We start from the raw sequence: 14,240 nt of genomic DNA, 5'->3' as shown, positions 1-14,240 counted from the left end.
CACATAAAATATCTTACATGTTGAAATACTCTCTTCCACATACTATCTATGCTTCTCATGCATCAATGATATTCTCTCAAATTATCCCTTCGCTGCTAGAGAGATGAATGATTTTGCTCGTATAATCATGCTACCAAACCATGAAACAAAATTTCCATAAACCCAATGCCTCATCGGTCAATAAACAATACAACCTAAATTAATTTTGATTTGAAAAAAGTGTAGTCAGTAATATGGTGTGGTGGGTGATAATTCTTACTACAAGATTTGTTGAAATAATGTGAGGAGAATATATGTAAATGGTGATAAGCCAATCTATGAAATATGGTTAGTGGAAAGCTCATTATCCTTAATGTGCTCTCTTCACCGTGGACAATAGTTTATTTAACAAGGGTCTGTTCACAGTTGATGATGATAGGAGGCATTTAATTCAGTGGTATTTGAGATGTGTTTATGTGGGGGAACATGACAACGACGAGGAGAAACATCAGTAGAGAAAGCACATAAATGTTCCACGTATGGTTGCAATTCATAATTGAGTAACCACGTAGCTCTTCTAGCACTTAGGTATGCACACATATTTTCTTATTAACCTCTACTGATTGATTCATTACAAAATCCCTATTTATATTATTTTGACTGAATGTTATAGAGGGTACTCTTTCTCAAAAAGAAAACTCAAATTAAACACTATGGTGCCTCCTTGTTAGTACATTATATCTTCAATAGAGGTGTTAGAAGAATTATTTTCTACTTTTCTGAATCATTATTGAATCTGCGTTAAGTGTACTTCTGATCTGTATAATATTTGTCATTCTATTGTAACCTAGCACTATTGGATTGTTTAGCAAGCATAAGTAAAACAGGTCACAATCCGATCAATGCGGGATGCAGGTCATGTTTGAGGTTGACCAAACCCTCCTCTAGAATTCTTAAATATTTTTATTATTCCTCCTCTCACTCGTCATCGAGCCATGATGCTACCATTGTTCCCACCCTACCATGACTGGTTTCAAGAAAGGTTCGTCCACTCCACCATGAAAATTGCTTCTATATGACCTTTGTCCCCTGGTTTTTTAATTCATAGGAAAGTAGGGATCTAATGCATAAACGTTAATCTAAGATAATTGCTATTGGGTTGGGGAAACTATAGAGCATTTCTCTGTTGAGATGGTTATATGGCGAAATAAGCTTATTCATAGAGTCTCTTTTCCATCTAGAGTGGGTTGGGGTGGGCTTCTCCTCAAACTCAATATCTGATTCCAGACCTTTGACCAACATTTGGCTTCCACCTTACACTATTTATAAAAACACAATGAATTAAGTCCATATTATTGCTCTCGATTTCCTTAGTCTTCTTGTGTAGAGGAACTACCCAGTGTTATGAAGAAGATAGAGACTCTTACTGTGGGATTGTCCTAGTAACTACCCAGTTCCTGCCTTTCGTGGGGTAGGTGTCTCTAAAAGGTCAATACCGAATCTAAACTTGTGTTTTAGGTCGACTTCTCTTTTCTTTCTGTTCAAAGGGAGGGAACAACTAGTTCTCCAACTGGAGCTTGATTTGTAGCTGTTTCAACTATCTCTACTCCTATTTGTTTTTCTGCTTGCTCCTCTCCTTATAGTCGAGTGACTTCACTCCTCTACTGTCTATTTTGTAGGTCATTGTGGCGTTCCATAAGTTTTCGTTGTTCTTGCTAGTTTTCGTTGTTTTGGATAGTTGTTGTTCTCTGTCTGATACCTGTCATCAACTCTAAAGGAATCTGCCAAGAGAGGTCATATTCCAAAGAGGAAGAAAACTTGGCTGAAATACACGTTTTAGAGGGCAAACTCGACAGCGAGAGAAGAAGATAAATAGAAAAAGGAGCAACGAAAAGCAACCACGTGTCAAAATTGGATAAGTGCGTGGAGGACAAAAATTAAGCTCTCTGATTTGCTGGAGTGAACAATGTTTGAACACTGGGAGCCCACAGAGAAAAACAATTTTCAGTATAATTAATAACATATTTCTCTATGCACAAATATTTAGAAACAAAATACGAAAAATTAGCAATATTTTAATTTTGTTACATATTAGCTTTTCTCACATATATATATATATATATAATATTAATAACATATTTTTCTATTCACAATTGTTTAGAAACTTAATATCAAAAAATAGAGTTATTTTGATAAAAGTGCTATTTATTTGGGTAATTTTGATAAAAGTAAAATAATAAAAATGATATATTAAAAAAATTGTACACATATCATTATTTTATTAGATGTTTTTTAAATCCAATTTGATTGTTGATAAACTTTAATATTCAATATTTTATTAGATGTTTTTTAAATCCAATTTGATTGTTGATAAACTTTAATATTCAATAAAATATAAATGTTAAAGGAGTTGTAATGTAATGATGTGATATTTAACCATTCAAATGGTTTTTATTTTCTTCATTTAGACAAATATCATTATACATATATAATTGAGAAAATTATATCGGTATTTTGTACATATGGTAGAATTTATGTTGATATAGACCTTAATAAGAGTTTTTTTTTTTGAGAAAATGTTTCTCAAATGGAAAAAATTTCAATGTATTCAAGTCTTCGATTATAGGAGGATAGCATTTAGAGGTTGGATATGTCAATTTCCGTGACATCTGCAAGCTACTTTCCATGCTTAGCTCTTAATCAAAGGATAAAAATGGGCCAAAATCAAAGTCAAAGTGCTAGAATTGATCAAAAAGCCAATGTTGAATAATTACACTAATAAGAATGAGGTAAATATGTTGATTGAGTATCCACTCCTTCCTCATGGGATAGAGTAAAAGACATGGATAGGGCTGTACATGAAGCCTTTTAAGTGGAATAAAGAAACTTTGAAAAACTAATATTTCTATCTAGACAAAGAATTTGTTCCCTTTATGTTAATGTGGTTCATTTTTTAAAAGAGTTTAAAGTTGTTTTAAAAATAAAATAAAATGGAAAAACAAAATGATTCTTACGATTTATTGTGATTTATTGTAAAAAAAAATCATTGTGGCAATAAGTTAAAGAAAAAAAGAAAGATGGAAAGATGAGTAATTAATTCTCTGCATATTAATGTGGTTCATTTTTTAAAAGGGTTTAATGTTGTTTTACAAATAAAATAAAATGGAAAAACAAAATGATTCTTCTGATTTATAGTGAGTTAGTGTAAAAAAAATTCACTGTTGTAATAAGATAAAGAAAAAAATAAAATAAAAAGATCAGTGATTATTTTTTAAAAGAAATAAATAATGTCCATTAATTATGTAATTTTAATTTTGTAAATACAATATGCACTTGTATTTTAATACTTTAAACACGTGAATATTTTCTAATAAAATAAAAATTACAATTTTATTTTTGAAAAATAAAAGAAATATTCAAATATAATATTAGTAAATATAATATAAATTTATGTTTTTTAATAATATTTAAAAATACATTAATTTTCATTTTTTAATAAAATAAAATTTATAATTTTATTTCGTAAAAATAAAAAATATTAAAATATAATATTTATATGTAAAACTAACATAAATTTTATTTAATAAAAGAATTACAAATATATTTCAATTTAGTCACCAGGCCCTCCATATGAAATGATACTGTAAATTAAAGAACCCTTAAAAAATGAGTGATTATTGATTGCAATGAAGGATGAGTACCTAGTGATGGGTTGTTTTGCCTCCACTTTTTGCCTCCTCTAACATGTCATTAAAGTCACTATCTACAATGATTTTCTACGAACTGGGCTTTACTTTACCTTCTTGTATTTCTTCTGGGCAATAAGTGAGCCGCCTCTTTCCGTGGTATTTCCTTGATGTTGTGTTTTAACTAATCAATCATTTCTGAAACATTCTGAAAAATGTCTAATTGAGATATGTTCCTTCAGAATACTTATTATCGTTACAAAAAACTAAAAAAAAAATCGAGATACATCAATAAATATTCATGTGTGATTTCAAAAAAATTACTTTTTTTAGAAGAAAAAGCAGTATATATATATTGAGGCAATATAAGCAAAAAAACCTGATAAGGTACATATAGAGGAAACTTGTGGTTTCCCGAGTCGGAGTAAAAAAGTAGCAGAAACTATAGATGGACAAATATTACAGATTTTGTGAGGTGCAAAAGAAGAACACAACACATTGGGCCATCCATATAGAAACAGAATGCAACAAAGAGGACGCTGTTGCGTGCTGAAAGGAAGTCTGATAGTCCAGATAGTAGAAAAGACAAAACATAGACAAAAACAAAAGATTGAAACCCGAACCATGCGGGCACTCAGAGCTTATTTCGACAGCCTTCTAGGGATGGCATCATGGAGAGCCGAGATGTTGAGCAGAACAGACTTGAACGGGAGCTTTGAGTCTTCAAAGATCTTGAGATTCCTCCATTTCCAGACACACCACAACATAATGGGAAGGATGACTCGCTTAGATTCTTCTTGCCTTCCCCACCACTCGAACGCTGCATGGATAGAAATAAAACGAAGGTGAGGAAAATGAAAAGAGACAGCCAGGTCGTACCAGATTTGTTGGGAGGCCTCGCATTGGAAGAACATGTGAAAATTTGTCTCCTCATCAGCTTCACACATCACGCATCTGCTTGGGCCGTGCCAACAGCTTCCCATGATAAGTTTTTGTTGTTGAAAACTAGCCATGAGAAGAAAGTCATTTTAAGAGGACAACCCAATTTCCAAAACACCATCGGGAATTTTTGTCTTGTAGGCGAGAACTTTCTAGATGCGAGAACATAGTAAATTTCTTTAACTTTTGCTATCGAATGAGAATGAGACAGTGACCAAACTAAGTGATCTTTTAGCCCAGCACGAATGATCCCTCCTTTCGCTAGGGCAGCTTTGACATTGTCCCATGATGATAGCAAGGTGACTGGCAAGCCAATATCAGCAGCCTCCTTCAAAATAGGCAAAGGACCCCTCCATTCTACAATGAGCTTATCCCATGTAAAAAAACCCATTCTGTGAAGGACAAAAAGAAGAGAGTTTGGAATTGAGAGGCTCCCCCTAAAGCCTGCAAAAGAGTCCACACCAATAAGGATATATCTACCAGAGAACATCCTCCATTTCAGGTTCTTCAAGAAGTATTTTCCAATTTTTCTGAAGCTAAGCCATATGGCCGACCCCTGTTGAATTCCAATAGACCCGGATCTGAACCAATGTTCCATGCTTCTACCTTTTAGGTACTTTTGCTGGATGATAGCACTCCAAGGACCATCGCCCAAGATACCCCTCCACATTGATTTGCAGACCAGAGCTCTACCGAACAGCCTTTGATCCATAAGACCCCAGCCCCCGAGCTTTTTTGGCATCGAGATGCTATCCATTTTGGACAGATGGAATTTGCCTCGATCAGCCTTTGCACCCCAGATAAAGTTGGCCGAAATCCTGTTCATGATATGAATTATGCTAGCCGGGATGATAAACAGATGGGCCCAGAAGACCGCCAGTTGCATCAAGACAGATTGGGTGAGGATGACTCTGCCTGCCAGAGATAAGGATCTATGTTCCCACACTGATATCTTCTTAAAAAATCTGTCAGTCAGCCATAGCCAGTCGTTCTTTGAGTAAGCTTTCGCTTTGAGATGAAAACCCAAGTATTTGATTCCATCTTTTAATGATCGTGACTCTATACCAAAAAGCTGAGAGATCCATATAATCATATCCCTGTTGGTATCATTGTGGTAAAGAAAGGATTTTGCCTTGTTTATAAAAAGCCCAGACGCTCTTTGGAATCTGTCAAGGATATCTTTTAGGCAAATCCAGGATGCTCTAGATAGCATAGCAAATAAAAGGATATCATCAACAAACAGGTTATGTGAGATGAAAATATGCTTGCAGATTTTAATCGGTTTACACAAGTTTTCTTCAACCGCTTTGTTGATGCGCGTACTCGTGGAGTTCATGGCCAAGATGAAGAGGAGAGGCGAGAGGGGGCAGCCCTAACGCAAGCCTCTTTCTACTCGGAAAAAAGGAGAGGGAAAGCCATTTATAATAACCGCATAGTTAACATTTTCTATGCATGCCATAATCCATCGAATAGATTTCAAAGTTATTTTTATTGTGACATAAATGTAGAAATAAAATTAAAGGAGCCTCAAAGAATGAGCAATACTGTAGCAATGACGACTATATAGTATAAACTACTTTCCATTCCTGTGTATGTTATTGTGGAGCTAGTGTGCTTTTTTAGCATTTATATGTTGCTCTTTAATGACAAACTCCAGTGAGTTATTTGTGGAGCTAGTGTGCTTTTTTAGCATTTATATGTTGCTCTTTAATGACAAACTCTGGCCAAAGAGTTAGTACAGTGAGTTATTTGTCCCACATTAAGTAAGTCGAAGTCGAAAAAAAAAAACATTAAAAAAACAAGAATAAATAAAAATAAACTAGATTAAAAAAAAAAAAAAATTAACAAAAATAAAAATAAAAAACTAATAAAATTAATATTAATAATATTTAAAAAAATAAAAATAAACTGAAATTAAAATATATATATATATATAAGTTTTAAAAACTAAAAAAACAAAAATAAACTGAAATAAAAAATATATATATATATAAGTTTTAAAAATATATGTCTTTTAAAATAAAAATTAAAACCAAAAAACTAAAAAACATTGAAAATTTGTAAAGAAACATATTTTTCTATTTAAAAAATAAAAAACAAAATTGATTAAACTTAGCTTTTTTATTTAAAACACAAAAAGAAATAAAAAAATAAAAAATAAAAAATTATTTAAATTTTAAATTTTAAAAATTCTTTTAAACCGATTGTTTTTTTTTTTAAATATATATATATATTACAAATTTTTAAAATAATTGTTAAACAATTTTGTTTTTTTTTTATTATTTAAAAAAATAATTATTAAAAATTGTTAATTTTTTTTTAAACAAGTTTTCATTTGTTTGTTTGTTTAATTAAAAATAAGAAAAAAATCGGCCCTCTCGGCAACGCGTGGTGGCGCGGTGCCGGGCGAAGACTTGCACGGAATCGCCCTCCCGGCCACCCGCGGTGGCGCGGCGCCGGGTGGAGGCCTGCGTGACCGGGAGGGCCGAATTTTTTTTTTAATAATTTTTTTTTAATAAAAAACTTTAGAAAAAATGAAAATAAAAACTTGTTTAAAAAAAAATTTAAATTTTTTAATATTTTTTTTTTTTTAATAACAAAAAAAACCAAAATTGTTTAACAATTATTTTAAAATTTTTTAATATATATTTTTTAAATAAAAAAACAATTTGTTTAAAAAAATTTAAAATTTAAAATTATTATTATTATTATTTAATAAAAAAAGTAAGTTTAATCAATTTTGTTTTTTATTTTTTAAATAGAAAAATAGATGTTTCTTTAAAAAATTAAATTATTTTTAATTTTTAATTTTTTTTTTTCGGTTTTTTTTTGTTTTTTGTTTTTTTGAAAAGACATATTTTTAATTTAATTTTTTTTTTTTTTCAATTTTAATTTGAGTTTATTTATTTTTTTTTAAATGTTTTTAATGTTAATTTCACTAGCTTTTTATTTTTACTTTTGTTAAAATTTTTTTGTAATCTATTTTGTTTTTAATTAATTTATTATTATTATTATTTTTAATGGTTTATGAGTTTTTTTTTTTTTTTTTTTTTTTTAATATATATATATATATATAAGTAATTAACATTTTAATCTTAATTTTAGTAGTTTTAAATTTTTATTTTTTTTTGTTAATTTTCTATTTTTTTATTAAATTTAGTTTGTTTTTAATTTTCATTTTTTTTTTTAAGGTTTTTGATAATGTATTTTGAAAATTTTCTATTTTTACCTCGTTTTTTTTTTTTTGTGAGATATCTATATATATATATATATATATTATTTTATTTTTTTCACAATTTTTTTATGGTTTACAAGATTTTTGTTTTTGTTTTTGTTTTGTTTTGTTTTGTTTTGTTTGTTTTTTTTTTTTACTATTTATTTGTTTATAATTTTATTTTTTTAGGTTTTTATGATTGATTTTTTTTCTTTTTTTTTTAAGTATATACTTTAATTTATGTTTGGAGTTGTCTATAATGGGACTTTTTGGAGATTCTGGTGACGGAATCCGGCGGAAGAAATTGAGGTTAAATCTTGATTTCTTGCAGTTAAATGGTTTTTTAACTGCATATTTGGATTCAGCACCCTCGAAAACCCCTGGGACGCTTTCATTGTGCAGAAACTAGCTATCAAACTTGCGATTCCAATAAATTCCTGCTCGATTTCGACTGGAAAAACCCGCCGGAAAGGCTTTCAAAAAGTCGCGTTATAGACAACTGCTTTATGTTTTGTTAATTTTTAAACTTTTTTTATTTTGTGTTTTTTCGTTGTTTTGATTTTTTTATTTTTAATTTTATTTTATGTGTTCATTATTTGTTTAAAATTTTAATTTTTTTGAGGTCATGATAAAATATTTTACGCTATTATTTCGGAATGTTGAAATATTACTCTTAAAAAAAAAAATGGAAAAAAAAGTGTTATCCCAACGTTAACACTTTTTGTTTTGAGGGTGTTTTTTGTAAAATTTTTGCACAAAAAATTGGTTTTCACTGCCCTTTTTAAAACATGTTCAAAATTTACCCTAGAAAAAAAAGGTGTTATTCCAGCATCAACACTTTCGTTTTTAGCATTGTTTTTTATGTTTTTAAGGGGTTTTTTTTACTAGAGTTCCCGTTTTGAGTTTACAGTTCCTGTTTCAAAGTTTACATTGTTACTAGTGGATTGTTTTTATAAATGGTTTCTATGATGTGCTTGTGATATTTTGGTGTGTTCGTGATAATTTGTTTAGCCATAGAGGCTATGAGATCATGTGCATGGTGGGTTGCTGAATTTGTCATAATGGAAGATAATATTAAGATTTAATTGTGTTTTTTTAATTGAAAAAATTGTGTTTAAAACAAATTTCGGGCATACATAGTCTTGTTCAAGATTAGACCATATTACTTGTCAGGACTAAACCTCTCCACTTAATCATTGAACTACATCTTCAACGCTCCTATAATTGATGTTACATTAATGGCCTGCTGAGATGCAAATCTAAGCGCCCATCTTCCCAAAGTGTCGATTGTTAAATTGACCAGATAAGGATGACGGTAATCTGCTATTAGTGCTTGTGATGATTGAGATCTAGTGATAGTAAACTACCCGTGATGATCTTGCTTGAGTTGTCGCCCGGTGCATAGTTCATGAATGGAGTTGTACGTGGAAGCCATAATTGAACAGAGATGCATGGCCCTGTGTTTTGCTTGATGTCTCAAAATCAACGAGGTATTGAGATATCGCTGATGGGGGCATGTTCCATTGTGTTTTATGTGTTCACTGGTTTGTGAGGAAAACACATGGGAAATCCTTAATATGACATTTTAATATGACATAGATGTTATTGGTGTCACAGAGTTGAATTGATGTGACATTGAACTTATGAAGAATGTATGGTAGGGGAAGGGAAATGTGTTTTTTAATATGCCACTATAAAGTTGGTTAAAATTCATTGGTTGAACAATTACAATTTTTTTAAGGAGAATATAGAATAGAAATGTCAAAGATGCAAACGTCAAAGATGTAGATGAAGATTCCAGATACTTCAACAATTGAAAAGGAAGGATAACCTTACAAAGTAGGAGTTTTATGTAGGTTCAAGGGGATTTTATCAAGAAGTTGTATGAATTACGTATATGAAGGATGTCATATTAGATCGGTGATTCAATGGTTAGGTACCCATGTATTAAGATGGGCAGTTATTCATTTATATAAATTTTGAAAATTTGTTGATGTCTACATGAATGAGGTATAAGATGCAAGTCCTAGGTTGGACTAGATATAGACTTTGCAAATTAGAAGTGTCCTCAACATATGTGGAGCATTTGATGCATTGAATCAATGACAGTTGATGGTGAAGACTTGACCTCATAAAAATTGAGACAAGTACTAGTTAAGGGGGAGTGTTAGAATGAGTAACTCCTACTTGTCTAATGTGTGATATATTAAAGGTTGTGATTGTTATTGTATTTCTCAATGCAAAGTAGAGTTTCTCTCTATGTGAATAGTTTACATCTAAGTTTTAGGAGGTTGTTAGCTCTAGTTGGATATAAGAGATTCTTTTCAGTGAGTTAACTCCTATTTTTATTTGTGGTGGAGATATTATTTCAACAGTTTGTTAGTGTGTCTATCTTAAAAAAGAGTTTGATGTCTTCAAATGTTTAGAATTATTTTGTTGAATAGATCACCACGACAAAGTTTTGGTGTCTGGAAACAATGCCTAATATTTCATTTCTCTCTAGCCCTGCTATGCCTTTAATAGAATTATTTATGAATTCCTACTTTGTTATAAATTTGATATCCAATAATTTATTTTTTCCTTGTTAACAATTTTCCATCTTGATTCATGTCAATAGAGGAGTCTTGAGTAAAGAGTGAAGTGTACAGTTTAAATAAACTTTATGTTTGAAAGGTGAGAAAGCACAAGATTTGAGAGGGAAAAGTGCAACTCAATTGTTGTTCAACTGCTCTTTCCTTGACACTTGTTGCTCCCTGCTTAACATTTGACTTTCAATATCCGAGACAACTAATTGAACTATATTGTTCTCTTCATTTGATACCTCATTATGTACAGTGTCTTCTTCCATTGATTTAGTGTCCACAAAAAAATGAACAATTTCGTTGTTTGATTATGTTGGCTGTGAAGGTATGTTTATGCTTTTTCCATTGGTTCTTGAGGCATTGTGTTTGTTCATATTCATCATGGCTTCTATCAGCCATGTTGGTGGGATTACTTGGCTTGGCAATATCAATTGGTCATTGTTGCTTCTTAGTGTAATATCAACAATGTCATTTCAAACACATTCTCATTGTTAGGGGCATGATCAACAGAGTCATTCAAAAAATCACATGCAAAAGTTGCATGTGCTTCAGTTGGTAGAACAACTTCCGTGTTACTGTTAATTGGTTCAGGATTATATTTTTTTTACTGACATATTCGTCATCATCACCATCGAAGTGCCATTGAAAGTGGGAAATCAATTATCAGTTGCAACTGCATCTTCATGTTCATTCACTTCTTTTTGTGCATCATGTGCTTGAACATCCCCTTCTTCTATACCATCCACGTGAAATTCCTCATTACAACCAGTATCATGCATAAGAGAATCATAAGTGGTTAGATTCTAGTCTTTGTAAACCCAACCTTGATATTTGATGGTGTGAGAAGCCTTTTAAAGGCTTTACTTGCAAGCTCATCTAGCTCAAACCTTTTCACCTCAATCCCTAGATTATTTTCCATCCATGAAGTTCGCTCTGCCTAAAATAATTCTTGAAAGGCCCAAACACACTCACATCAAGGAGTTGCAACCTATCAGTGGTATGAGTAGGCAGTGTTAATAGGTCGAAGCCCAAATTATTAACCTCAATTGTTTTCATAGCATTATGACTTCCATGTCTATCTAAAATTGATAGGTGTTCGTTTTTAGGTGATACATCACCTCGTGTAGAAGCAATAAAGTGACAAAGCCAATTCAAAAAAAGTTATTTAGTCATCCATGCATGGGGATGTGCAACCATGCATGCAATTGGTTCACAATTTTGTATATAGTTTTTCATATGAGTTTCACCCTTGAATAGATAAAATCTTAGGATTGAAGTACCAATTGCATTGACAAAACACTAAATAGTGATCCACTCCCTGCTATTAGGCAAAATATTTGGCACGTTTTGACTCCTCTTGGAAATTACCCGCATGCCATAATTCCTTCTTGCCTATAAACATGTTTCGTCAAAGCTCCATATATGGTTTTCAGCATAAGAGTGTTTCTCGTATGCACTAGAAAGACTGTCATAGAACTTGGACACAATTGTAGGGCATAGATTTAAAGATAATTGTATCTATCAAGGCCCTTGGTTGTACACAATACAAGGTTTGTACATTTTTTTCAAACCCAAAACACCATGATTTACCAAGAAACCCATCTCTGAATGGGTTTGGCCTCCTCAGACATATTTGAGCTATTATAGATTTGAATTGTATCAACTGTAGCCATGTCCCAATTGTACCATCTCCTTGCACCACAGAACCACCTCGACCTCCTTCTCTTCAATCATAATTGTAAGAGGCCCTCCACATTTTGTATGAGTGAGCCCATTTATCCAATAATGTATTGACGAGGGAGCAATACTATATTTTTTTGCGGCTGCTCGAATTGAATATCCATTAAACTCTATATCGTCAATTACAGCTAACATGTATTCTTTTGCCCGTACTCTTATAGCATTGACTTTCTTAGTTAAACTTACACCTTGAACTTTGGTTGATGGTGGGACAACATCATGTTCTGCCACATGGTCACCCTCAACAACATTGTTGGAAGCATTGTTGACATTCACATGATCCACCTTGTCCTCATTTGATGAAGTGCATTGTAGTTGGACACCTCTAGTCACTCGCCTCCCTGTTTTCCTTGTATGAGCATCATAACTAACTCTTTCCATAGCTACAACTATTTTCGGATTTATTACATGCATTTAGTTAACAATAATATCTTATAAAGGCTTATAGATAGGTTGAATTTATGCTTTCCTACAGGTAATTAACGACATGTTAGTTTATTTAGAATTTCTAGGAGATTTCAATAAAGAATTTGCAATAACATGGATTAGAATAGAGACAAAATTGATAATAATAAAAAAGTCACAGCTTATGTCCTAGGGGGGCAGCTCAGTTGGTGATCGCAATAACATGAAATCTGTGAAAACTAGGAGATCCAAGGTTTAAAGCCCCCTAGTTGTGACCCGGTTTACAAAGAGGAGGACATGTCATAGACCCCTAGAGGTTTTCTAGTAGCTATGTGTCAGACGGGCTGTTCGGTTCCTAAGATACAGAAAAAGAAATAGCAACTTAATATATTTTCATACATGTTGTTTTGGCCATATCTTGTAAAATTAAATCTATAGGAGAAGGAATTCATGATGTGCACTAGAGATAAGGGAATGAATCCAAATATTATGACTGTATTATTTCTAATGGAAAATCATTTCCAATGTGTTGAAATTGACCTAGACTTTGTTGTATGTCTTCAAATATATCAATAAATGTTTTTTATCACTTGTTTCCCACTTAAAATACTATGAATGTATTTCAAATGGAAAATTACTCTCAACATGTTGAAGCTGACCTAGACTTGGTTGTATATCTTCAATTATACTAGGGTATGTTTTTAATAGCTTGTTTTATGTCTTAAAATAAAATGATGTTGACGTTGGATCATTTCAAATCAAACAAGTGAAAGATAGTCCATTTTTTGGTTAAGATGTTGATCTGATTAAATTGTTGGCTATGCTGCTAGGACTGGATCTTATACTTAGTAAAGGACTGGACACTAGTTTTCCTAAAACTGGGAAACCAAATTGCTAAACTTGGACACTACTAAAATTAGATCTGCAACCCTTTATAACATATAACTTCCTTCTATCATCAATGTGGAACACAAAGTTTTTTTATAGACTGTAACCTTAGTCTATGGTCAACTACAAGTTGGTGATGATCACAAGAGTTGGAAAGTGCATCCCAGTGTCTCTGCGATCCATTAGTAGAGGAGCCTAGGAAGACCATGTCATAAAATATGAGAAGTAATGAGACGAAGGCATGGTGTAAGATACACCCATCATCGACTTTTGTATTATTTCTAGGAAACTTTTCAAGTTCAAAATTTAGATCCTAGATAATGTTGAAGAGAAGAGAGAGGACAATCCTATTTGACTTCGATACTGCTCCTAATATAGAAATACCATGTGCCATGTGGAAATGGTCCACTATTTTCTTGTAGAGCCTCGTGATAACAATGAACAAGTTTGGTACTTCAATCACAAAGCCTCTCAAACAAAATGTGCATGGAAATGGAGTCAAAGGTCTTTCTTCAAGACTTTTCCTTTCTTCCTTGACTTACAAAAAATCATAATGCATTCATCTCTGGTAGGAAGATCAAAATCTTTTATAACACTTTCATCAATGGAATTCAAATTTTGTATAATTTGATCGACCTCCTTTAGCTTCTCATTCCTCATATTTATTTGAGCATTAGGGATAATGACACTCACAATGCTATAATATGTCCACGCAAGTCCTTATTGTTCTAATCTTCTCATTAATCATGTCCCAAATATTATTCTTGCTTAAGCTATCATAGCTCTTCCCAATATATATATTTTTAT

Source organism: Pinus tabuliformis, chromosome 4_2 (genome assembly GCF_031772625.1).
Source record: "Pinus tabuliformis cultivar Carrire ecotype Pingquan chromosome 4_2, CPIR1, whole genome shotgun sequence".
NCBI classification, from domain to species: domain Eukaryota; kingdom Viridiplantae; phylum Streptophyta; class Pinopsida; order Pinales; family Pinaceae; genus Pinus; species Pinus tabuliformis.
The sequence above is the reverse complement of the archived record's forward strand: the minus strand, read 5'-3'. Positions refer to the sequence as shown.